This window comes from Aotus nancymaae, unplaced genomic scaffold, assembly GCF_030222135.1.
Source record: "Aotus nancymaae isolate 86718 unplaced genomic scaffold, 86718_ANA_hifiasm-v0.15.2.pri h1tg000028l, whole genome shotgun sequence".
Lineage (NCBI taxonomy): Eukaryota > Metazoa > Chordata > Mammalia > Primates > Aotidae > Aotus > Aotus nancymaae.
Window position 1 is genome coordinate 3,787,079 of NW_026988441.1, and position 11,589 is coordinate 3,798,667.

General features: G+C 42.5%; 2 protein-coding genes across 2 annotated transcripts in view; one reads left to right on the plus strand and one right to left on the minus strand.

Annotated features, from left to right (window-relative positions):
* Positions 1–2,385, minus strand: part of ZNF616 (zinc finger protein 616) — a 36,398-nt gene extending 34,013 nt beyond the window's left edge. Inside the window, 1 exon segment of the mRNA XM_064380963.1 lies at positions 2,207–2,385. The gene's annotated coding sequence lies outside the window, so the exon portion shown is untranslated.
* The window catches only part of LOC105723807 (zinc finger protein 577), a 330,132-nt gene that overhangs the window by 261,783 nt on the left and 56,760 nt on the right, over positions 1–11,589 (plus strand). The gene's annotated exons all lie outside the window — the stretch shown is intronic.

The following is an 11,589-nucleotide window of genomic DNA, read 5'->3' on the forward strand; positions in this document are numbered from 1 at the left end:
ATGCTGGGTGATATAAGACAGACACAGAAAGAACACTGTTATGATCTCACAAGCAGAATCTAAAAAAGTCCAATTCATAGTAACAGGGCAGAACAGTTGTTGCCACGGGATGGTGGGTGGGGAAAATGGAGAAACGTTGGTCAAAGGGTACAAATTCTCAGTTATAAAATAAAGAAGTTCTGAGGAATCTAACGTATTCCATGGTGAATATACCGTATTGGATATTTTAACATTTTGAAAAGTTTTTGAACAATCTAATGAATAATGGGGTAAAAGCTAAAAAAAAAAAGGCAGTATTTAGAAATTAATGACCAATTGATTAGTATGCCATCAAATCTTATTTCAGAAGTTACCAATTATTTATAGAAGAAACTGAATAAACTAAAATGTATCTCAAACTTCCAAAATAACAATGAATTAACTGTAAAGCAACTACAAGGAAAAAAGTAAATCCATTAACAAAACAAAACAAAAAACACTCTTAACCTCCCTTCAAAGAAGGCCTGCATTCCTTCATTGTAGGCCTGGAGTGGTGGTTAACACTGTAATCCCAGCACCTTCAGGGGCTGGGGAGGAAGGACTGCTTGAGACCAGGAGGTCCAGGATGCAGTGAGCCACATAATGTTACTGCACTCCAGCCTAGGCGACAGAGAGAGAGACCCTGACTCCAAAAGAGAAAAAATAAAACAAGACAAAACAAAAAAACAAAGATATATCTTGTAGTGACAGTCAGTCATTTCTTGCCTATTTTTCCCTCCTCCATCCCTGGACAGAAGAGTTACAACATGACTGAATAAAGTCTCTGCCCTATGGCTAAATAGGGATTCCAAGTATCTTTTGATACAAATACATACAAAATGCAAAAGCTTTATAAGAAAGAGTGGTAATTTTCATCCTCATGAGTACAATTTAAAGAAATTTTAAATTAGAGTAAAAGTCATAAATTAGAGGATTACAACTACATCCATATCCAATCAACTCACAGCTCATCTGGATGGGGTCCTCTCCCACTTTCTTCATGACCATGTGTTTCCCTCTCTCATTCTGCACGTCTTTTTTTTCCCTTTCCTGTTTTTCTTCCCTTCTTTTGTTCCCTCTTTTATGCCTGTTCTGCCCAATGCTCCCCAACTTATTTCACCTCTTGTTGCTGTTTCTCCCCCAAACTTTCCGATTGTCCCCAATCTCCCGTATTTCTGCCTCTTCCCCATCTGAGCTCCCTCTCTGCTCCCCTGTGAAATTCCCTCTTCCCTGTTACATCTCCTTAGTTCCCACTCTCTAGCACCCCCCACTTCCTAGGCTTCCTCCCTGCTGTCGTTCTCCTACTCTCCTTTGTCACACACTGCCATCTCTTTCAGTCCCAGCACCACGTGGTTGTCAGCCGCGACTCCAACTCTTTCACCTTCTCCCCTCGTCTGTCTGCAGTGCCTCCTCCTTGGCCGTCCCTCTCTATTTTGCTGCCCTTCATCTCCCTGAAGGTTCCCCTTTTCCCTAATTTCTCTATGTGCTTTTCTCCCCTGCTACTTTCTCCATGCGTCCTTTTTCACTTTTGCTCTTTGCAGGTCTCTAAATTATCATCCATTCTGCCGTGTATTTCTGCGTCTCCCTCATTCTTTTCTCCTCGCTTTTTCCTTCTACTCCGTCGCTCCCCGCCTTTTCCTCTCCCGATCCCCCTCACCCACACACACATTCAGGAAGAAAGGGAAGGAATAAGATGCCCGCCTCGCAGAAGAGCACACTTTCCAGTGGAGTAAAATTTGGGAAGAAAGAACACTGGATGTCACAAGACAGACTCGGGTCCCTTTCCCCAACGCGGGGTCAGGGAAAGCAGTGGCTGTGAAGGGGAAGCCTGGGGAGCAGAAGGACCCGGCGTGAGGGGGACACAAGGTGGTGGGGGGCGGAGTCTCAGAACGGGGAGGGTCTGCAGAGTCCCAGGACCTGGGAGGAGAAGCGGCTACTTCAGGAGCCGGGCGGCGGGCGCTCCCCTGCAGGAGCCGACAAGGGACACGCTCGGGGGTCGCGACGGGCGGGAATCCACCCTGCGAGTGAGGACTCGACTTGGTGCGGGGCCCAAGCAGAGGTCAACAAGGGTTTTAAGCAGAAACACGACCTGAATGGGGTTGTCTACATGATCCTAACGCAGAAAGGCAGGGAGCAAGGAACAGCCTGAGAGATTTTAAACCTAAAGGGAGGCAATAATCGTACTTACTTGGGACGAAGGCGCTATTGCGGATATTTGCGGGTATTTTAAGATCCGTAGCAATCCCCAGGTCATGGGTATAGAGAATGGACTGCGAAGTGCATGTTTAATCCAGGTAGATGGAACGAAGTAAACGTTTAATCCAGGTAGACGAAACCATAGGCATAGCAACGAGGCCCTTCCCTGGCGCGATCTGCTTCCGGGTGTGCCGGAAACTGGGAGCGGAAAGAAAAGGCTGGGCGGTCTGGGGGCGGGGACTGGGCGAGGCACGACTGGGAAGGGGCGGGGCGAAAAGACCGGCCTGGCTTGGGGAGGGGCCCTGAGCGGGTGGTGGGAGGAACAGGGCAGTAGGGGGCGCAACTAGGTGGGGCTTGGCTGGGCCGAAAAGCTGGGATGATGCGGGTCCTCCAGGGGTGGGCGGGGCCTGTTCTCCACTCTGCCTGTCACCCAGCAGGATTTTGTTTTCCAGATCTGGGAATATTTGTGACTATTCCTTGTCCTGCGAAGCAGCGTTGCTTCTTGCCCATTTTAAGTTAATGTTTCAGAATTTAAGGTTGAAGCTTAAAGTTATGGTCTCACTTATATTGAAAACTAAGATGATTTCTTCTTAAGTTGAACTGATTTAAGTCAAAACCGATTTTTGCGAGCCTGGTGGACTCCATCCAGTCTTACCAGAGAAGCCGAAGCTACTCAGTAGTCAGGGAACTAGGATCTCGGTGGGGATTGGATGTGGGGCGGTGAATGGATCCAGGAACCCAGAAGACATTCTGTGCTAGACACAGAAAGACAAATATTTCATGCACTTACTTACATGTACAAAGTACAAACATCAAATTCACAGTAGTTCACATAAGAGGTGGTTGTTTAAAACAGCCTAGCACCTCCTCCTCTCTCTTGCTCCCTCTTGCCTTGTTAGATATCAGCTTCCTCTTTTCCTTCCACCATGACAGGAAGTTTCCCAAGGCTTCGCTAGAAGCCATCCGGATGCCGGTGCCATGCTTGTACAGCCTGCAGAACTGTGAGCCAAACAAACCTCTTTTTTTTTGGAAATTACCCAGTCTGAGGCATATTTTTATAGCAGTGCAAAATGGCCTAACACAGAGAGGGTTTCTTCAAAACATCCTATAACCTCAAATAACAATGGCTTACCTGATCCACAATGTAAATAGAATGGAAAAAGTTACATATAAAAAAAGTCAAACAAAAGAAAAAATAATTGTCTACATATTAATATCTTATAAAGTAATCTTCACAGGTACATATTTCAGCACCTGCTGAGGATATGTCACAGGTGTGTGTCCTTAAGTTTGGCAAAATAAACCCTAAATTGACTGAGACATGTCTCAGATATTTGGTGTTCAGATTTTGGTAACCATGGAGGAATTCTGACAAATTCCCCTGACCTTTGACAAATCTCTTACTGGTGCTTGGTACCAGCTTGAGCTGTCTCTACGGCTCAAACCAGTAGGACAATTTGCTGAGGCCTGGGAGCACCCACTCCAGAGAATCACTGATCTTGACAAATTTGGTCAAGATCCAAAGTTTATTTTGCCAAACAACTCCTTTTTTAGAGGGGAAGTTTTACTTTCTTCCATCAAGAAAGGTACATTTTCCTGCTTCCATGACAATGGAAGGCAGGTGACTTCTTTCTGGAGTTCGAACTTGCTTCCAACAAGTAAGGAAAGTGTCAGGTTTTTCCTGCTTCTAGAATGGTAAAGAGCAGTCTTCAGCCTGAGACCCCTAATAGGTAAGTAGCTGAATTGGGGTTCTGTTTTGGCTAAAATTAATATTAACAACCAGCTGGTTGTAATTTCTCCTTACCATTAGAGTGCTCAGTAATCATATATATAGGTTTAATGGAAATAGCTAAATCTTGCATTATTTATTAAAATAGCCATATATTTAATCCTGAGGTTATTAGGTAAACACCTGAAATTCATAGGCTGGAAAACGGTTGACAGGGTGATAACTGTAACTGTCCAGTGGTTTCACCTTGCCCACTGCCTAGAGAGAGCCAACTTATCCACACAGAATAACTGCAATAGAGAAGGGGTAATTAACACAGAGCTGGCTGTGCAGGAGACATGAGTTTTATTATTACTCAAATCAATCTCCCTGGAAAACCAGGGATCAGAGTTTTTAAGAATAATTTGGTGGTTAGAGGGCCAGTGGGCAGGAGTTCTGATTGGTAGGGTTGCAGATGAAATCATAGGAAGCTGAAGCTGTTCTCTTATGCTGAGTCAGTTCTTGGGTGGGGGCTCTGAGACCAGATGAGCTAGTTTATTGATCTGGTTGGTGCCATCTGATCCACTGAGTGCAAGTTCTGCACAATATCTTGAGCACAGATCTTGGGGATCTATTCACAATAGTGATGTTATCCCTAGGAGGAATTTGGGAAGATTGAGACTATTGCAGCCTCCAACTGCATGACTCCTAAACCATAATGTCTAATCTTGCGGCTTTAGGAAGCCTAGTTCCCTGGCAGAAAGAAGGTTTGTTTTGGGAAAGGACTGTTGTCATCTTTGTTTTAAAGATAATCCATAAACTAGCTTCCCCCAAAGTTAGCTCCACCCTATGACCAGGAATGAATAAGGACAGCTTGGAGGTTAGAAGCAAGATGAAGTCAGGTCAAATCTCTTTCACTGTCTCAGTTACAATTTTGCAATGGTGGTTTTATAAATCTAAATGATGACTATCGCAGTTTCCATAAACAGTCTGGCTAAACTATGATAATAATTAGGTAAATGTAATGGGATAAATACTTGTAGACAAACAACATTATTTACAATCTAAAGTTATATTGAGTTAAATTATATTTTATTAATTGGGTATTGCCTCAGCCTCCCAAAGTGCTGGGATTACAGACATGAGCCACCATTCCTGGCTCAGATACCTCTTATCTCTTTTCATAATCACAGTAATGTTTCACTTTACTTGGATATCTCAGGCATTCCAGAGACTAGTTAACAACATTGAGCAATCAATGTGAATGGATCCTGAGGTTAACATCAGATTGTGTCTCTGTATCAATGCACAATGTAGGATGAGTTTATCAGGCTTTCCCAGTCTCTGCATTCATGACTTCTCTCACTTAATCAGCTAGAGAATAAGCTACAATTTTTTTTGCTCAATCTTCTTCATTCAATATATCTGAGTGCACCTGAATATACCTGAGTTTCTTTTCCATAGATTTTTGTTTGTTTGTTTGTTTTTAAGATGAAATCTTGTTCTTGTCACCCAGGCAGGAGTGCAATAGCATAATCTAGACTCACTGCAACCTCCTCCTCCCAGGTTCAAGCGATTTTCCTGCCTCAGTCTCCTGACTAGCTGGGATTACAGGTGCGCACTACCATGCCTGGCTAATTTTTGTATTTTTAGTAGAGATGGGGTTTTGCCATGTTGGCTAAGCTGGTCTCGAACTCCTGACCTCACGATCTGCCCGCCTTGGCTTCCCAAAGTTTTGGGATTACAGGCATGAGCCACTTTGCCCGGCCAAGTGTTGGGATTACAGGCGTGAGCCACTGCACCCAGCCTGGATTTTTGAGACATAAAATGTGACATAATTGATCACTGAAGGCACTACCACATTCACTGCATTTATAAGTTTTATCCTCTCTGCAAATTCTCTGCTATCTCCTGAGGGCACACATGGAGCAAGAGACTGTTCCAAAGAACTATATTCCTGTTTTCTAGGAGCCCACTGATATTTAATGATATCTGAGGAGTTAGAGGCATTTTAACACAATCGCTAAATAGTTTGCTCCTAAGTATTTTGCTTGAATCAAGAGATAAGTGGAAACTGCCTTTGCAAGAGTGAATATTACTGAGGTTTGGGATGTAGGAGAAATAAGTGTACTTTTAAAACCATCTACATATTTAGATTTTTATTAGATATTAAAGTACAAAGTACCTAATTTGTTGAGAAAGGGCTTGAGAATGGCAATGTGGAAAACATCAGGACATAAATATTTAAGGATAAAAGACTAGATGAGATCATGTTCAGAGAATGCCAAAACTGCAAAGATAAAGGCAAAGAAACAAGATGTTAGTCACTCAAACATTTGGTTTGGAAAAGCTCAGTAAGGTGAACCAAACACTCATCAGGGAAATAAGCAGAATGTCAGATTTTGATTTCAAAATCTGTGACACTCTTAGATGGTCATCCTGTTTCTAAAATGTATTCCTTTTCGTCATTCTGCATCATCGAACTAATTTTCCCAAAGCACCAATCTCACATTTAGAGGGAAATTTATTGTCAATGCCCAACCTTTAGTCTCACTGTGGGCACATTCTCCTGTGCTTCTAAACAAAGAGGAAAAAATGAGAAACAATGATCATTTGGGAATTTGGCAACAGGCCAACGAACCACGTATGTAGACCTCTCCAGAAGCAGATGAGCTTCTGAATAGGATAAAATGTGTTACTGAATGGGTGCTGCTGCTGGTGCCCACATGTGTCATCTGTCACCTTCTTAAGTTAGATTTGGCATGTAGTACTTACACAGATGTCACATCTGAATTTTTCCCATTCCGTTGTCCCTAATACACGGATCCCTTGTCTTGTAACTAACAGCATCTTCTTCTTCTTCTATAATTCTACAATTATGTCTTGGTTAGCAACACACAAGGGGCCTAAAGGACCACCTTCTTTCTTTTAAACCAAGACTCATGCCACCTTTAAATATTTCTTAGAAACGCTGGTTGTTCCTTAGTATTGCATCATTGCTGTCACTGGATGAAAGATAAGACTACCCACAGACTAGAAAAATACAAAAGAAACCTACCCTCTACCAGCGACCTCAATTATTAACACACAAAATCCAGTCAGTCTGCCAATAAAAGTTAATGTTGCTGTGATTACCCCACTTACCCACATTTTCATCTTCATGTGTTTTAGGGAAATATTTGATTAAATTTGAAGCCTCACTCCTTTTTCTTTACTACAGGTAACCACACACTGTATGCAGTTGCACGTGGGCACTGATCCTCATAGACATCACCCCTCTATTTGGCCTCAAGACAATTCTCAGCTAGACTAGACTTGCCCATTCTTTTCTCCATCCCTTGAAGGGGATTCAGAACGTCCACATATCTGGTCCACTCTGTGACCAGTGTCCCCCATTCCCATTCAGCCAATTCGCCTTTGACACACCTCGATGGTCCTGAAGAGGCCCTCAGAGATACTCCACGAGTCCGCCCTAAACTCCCAAGGGATTGTATTTTCTGCTGAATGGAAACCGACGCCTCCTAAGATGAACTGCAGCCATGATGCTTCTTCCTAACGGGTCAGTATGACGCAGAGCGCGCGGCCATCTTATTATTATTTTGCTCATTAAAGTTAAAAGTTTTTATAATTTTCTGATAATTTCTTTAGTTTGCGTAGTGACTAAGGTGCCCTGAAATTAATTCCCTGTCTTCCAGCGCCGTGGTAACAGCCCTTCCTTCCGGATTCTCCGGTGGGAGTCGCCGAGATGGGCGTGGCCATCATACGTCACAATACGAGGCCGAAGGAGGAGCTTGGATGTGTGGGAACGTTTGGTTTCCCCGCCCGACGCCGAGGGCCCTCAAAGGCCCTAGCGACGAAGTCGGAGAGACATGGAAGTCGTGTTGGGTTCAGGCTCAGCGTTCGGTTCTTGTTCGATGGAGTTGGGAAGAGACTCAGGATCAGGTGGGTCGGGGTCTGGGTGTGGCTCTAAGTGAAAGGCCTGTAGGGGGTCAGTGCAGGGGAGTCCCTGTTCTGAGACCATGTGGAACCTCGCTTCCTGGGGTTCTGTCTGGGTTTACTCAGTGGAGAAGCCTGGCTTTGGTAATAGGGCACTTAGCGGTCAGTGATTAAGAGACTGGAAGATTGCCGGGCGCGGTGGCTCACGCCTGTAATCCCAGCATTTTGGGAGGCCGAGGCGGGTGGATCACGAGGTCAAGAGATCGAGACCATCCTGGTCAACATGGTGAAACCCCGTCTCTACTAAAAATACAAAAAATTAGCTGGGCACGGTGGCGCGTGCCTGTAATCCCAGCTACTCAGGAGGCTGAGGCAGGAGAATTGCCTGAACCCAGGAGGCGGAGGTTGCGGTGAGCCGAGATCGCGCCATTGCACTCCAGCCTGGGTAACAAGAGCGAAACTCCGTCTCAAAAAACAACAACAACAACAACAACAATAACAAACATTTGCCTTCCTATATCATCATTCATATCATTGTCTACAAACTCCTGGACGATGTGATGATGAGCTTGCTACTAAAGTCGAATTTTTTTCTCTCTAGTTCCCAACTTTACCGTGTCTTTTTCATATTTTCTTTCAGATTTATTCTGACACAAGAAAAAAATTTCTATTACCCACATTTCTGATTCTTATTGAAGACCTTTTTTGTTTTTTTCAGTTTCATCCTACAGTTTTCACAGTTGCAATACTTTGGGTAAATATTTGATTTCATCACTTAAATTCTCATCACATACATACATACATGTATATATATCTCTATATGTCTCTCTCTATATACATCTATCCATCCATCCATCCAGTTAAATAACTAAAGAGGCCAGGTGCCATGGCTCAAGCCTCTAATCCCAGCACTTTGGGAGGCCTAGTCGGGAGGATCACTTATGCCCAGGAGTTGGAGACTAGCCTAGGCAACATAGTGAGACCCTGCCTTTACAAAAAAATACAAATTAGCAGGGTGTGGTGGCATGCACTTGTAGTCCCAGCCACTCCTGAGGCTGAGGTGGGAGGATGACTTGAGCCCAGGAGGCGGAGGTGGGAGGATGACTTGGCCTCAGTAAGCCATGATCAGGCCACTGCACTCCAGCCTTGGCAACAGAGCATGACCCTGTCTCAAACAGAATAAAAACAAACAGCTGTTTAAACTTTCAAAATTACCAAATAATGCAGTTACCGTTTGGCAAACCGGATGCTTAATAAACGTCAGCTACAATTTTTATGAAGGTGAGGGGCGATGTGCCTTTTGAAAGAGGCAACCTGGAATTGAGTGTCCAGTTAAATTTATTTAGCTGGGATGCCAATTTCTTAAAGGTGAATTCAACATCCGGTCCCAAGGACAGGCCTGGGCAGCCCAATAGTGCACCCTGATTTATGTGTTCAGGGAGTAAGATGTTATGACTGCTATGATAGGATGTACAGATTCACAAGGCAAGAAGTAGACAGAACCTGAAGTCTAGATTGAAGAAGAGTCCATTTCTTACATTCTTAACTGCAGAGCAGCTGTACTGAATCAATCCGGTTACAGGCCACTACTTTACGTTTAGTCCGTCAGTGTATCCTGTGTGTACAAGTGCCTGCCACAGTGCAAATGCTCAAAGACTGTTGTAATCACCCAATAACCTAGAGTTTGGGTTTCAATTGTGAGGCAGCCACTTTAAGGCAAATTTCCACTTTATTTTTCCTTGTAAACAGGACTGTTTCTAATGTGGATAAATCTTGATTAGATTAAGGGAAGGAACTCTGAGTATAGGAGAGAACAAGGGTCTCAACCCTGGGTGAGAAGGAATGATGAAGGTAAATCGTATGTTCCAATTGAGCACATCACAGAGGAGCTAGGATCTTTAAAACAGTGGCAGCTCTCCAAGGTGACAGACCTATAGACAAATTTAAGCGTTCTTATCTAAAATATCCAAAAGGATCTCACCTTTATTCATCTTACATGCTGGCCTTTATTTTTAGAGAATGAAGTTATTTTGTTTTTTTTAATTGGGCTTATTCTGTGAATCCTATTTCTTCTCTGTTCTGCCCCTCTTATGACAGAAGTGAGGCTCTCTTCAGGATTTTTTAAAAAGTTTTTTTTTTTTAGAATAGTACTAATCCTTACAATTTCTTTCTGGTAGCTCCTTTTCTTCAATGACAAAAGTAATTCTGATCAATTGTCCACTGGATTATTCACGCACCTTCATTCATCTTCCAAATCTATATATAATTAATTTCTATTTTGGTATCTGCTAGGCTATATACAATTGCCTACACTTCATTCATCTTCCAAATCTATATATAATTAATTTCTATTTTGGTATCTGCTAGGCTATATACAATTGCCTACAAACTATCATGGAATTTATAATTTAGGTAGAGATAAGACATGAACACTTTTTAGAAAAGTATTCATATCCTGTTTTATGTAAGGAAAATTGAGTCTTTTCCTCTTCCCACTCCAAATAATATGTACCTTGAATAAGAAATTATCAGGACAATTTGATCTTTATATTATATGTCTTTTTCAACTGATACAGGCATATGCATTTTTAAACTACAGTTTCAACTGATACAGGCATATGCATTTTTAAACTACAGTTTCAACTGATACAGGCATATGCATTTTTTTTTTTTTTTTTTTTTTTTTTTGAGACGGAGTTTCGCTCTTGTTACCCAGGCTGGAGTGCAATGGCGCGATCTCAGCTCACCGCAACCTCCGCCTCCTGGGTTCAGGCAATTCTCCTGCCTCAGCCTCCTGAGTAGCTGGGATTACAGGCACGCGCCACCATGCCCAGCTAATTTTTTGTATTAGTAGAGACGGGGTTTCAGATGGTCTCGATCTCTTGACCTCGTGATCCACCCGCCTCGGCCTCCCAAAGTGCTGGGATTACAGGCTTGAGCCACCGCGCCCGGCCGTGTTACATTGTTAAATACATATTTCCTTTTGAAGAACTTCAGTAGTCTGAAATAACAAGTGAAAAAATTTAGAATCAAAGAAACACAAGAGCTAATCATATAATGATCTTGGTAGAAAACTCATGCCAAAAATGGGGGAAGGGGCACATTGTGTTATAAATTTAATCAATGATGTGTAACACTGACAACCCCTTTTAATTAGTCATTGACATATCAACTAGTGATTCAAGGTATATTGTCTTAAAAAACACATCCTGTATATTATCTGCTATATAATGATGTTAGATTTGCAATCAAAATCTCTAAAATACCCATTTTCACAGGGCTTATTTGCTTCATGTGTTCTTTCATATTTTGCTGAAGATGTTCTAGTTACTATTTTCATAGTTTTATTTCTATATGATTTTCTCTGAGGATAAGGCAGAATGTACCACTAGCAACCCTGCCACATTCACAGCCTTCAAGGGTCTTCCAACAATTCCTCCTTTATGTAAAGCCTTTGATACCTACTGGGGTATTATTTCTGAACAAGGACTTTTCCATGATCATTATATTTCTACCAACTATAAGCTCACTGATGATCACTAATGAGAGGATCTATCTTCCCATAAAAGACTTTCCCAGTCTCTACCTCATACTAATTTTCTCTGAATATATGCTTATCAGCCATAAGATTTTACTCAAGGGCTTTCCACCTTGAATGTATCACAGTTTGTTCCTGTGTGTGTTTTGTGACATATGATGTAATTGATCACCGAAAGCACTACCACATTCAC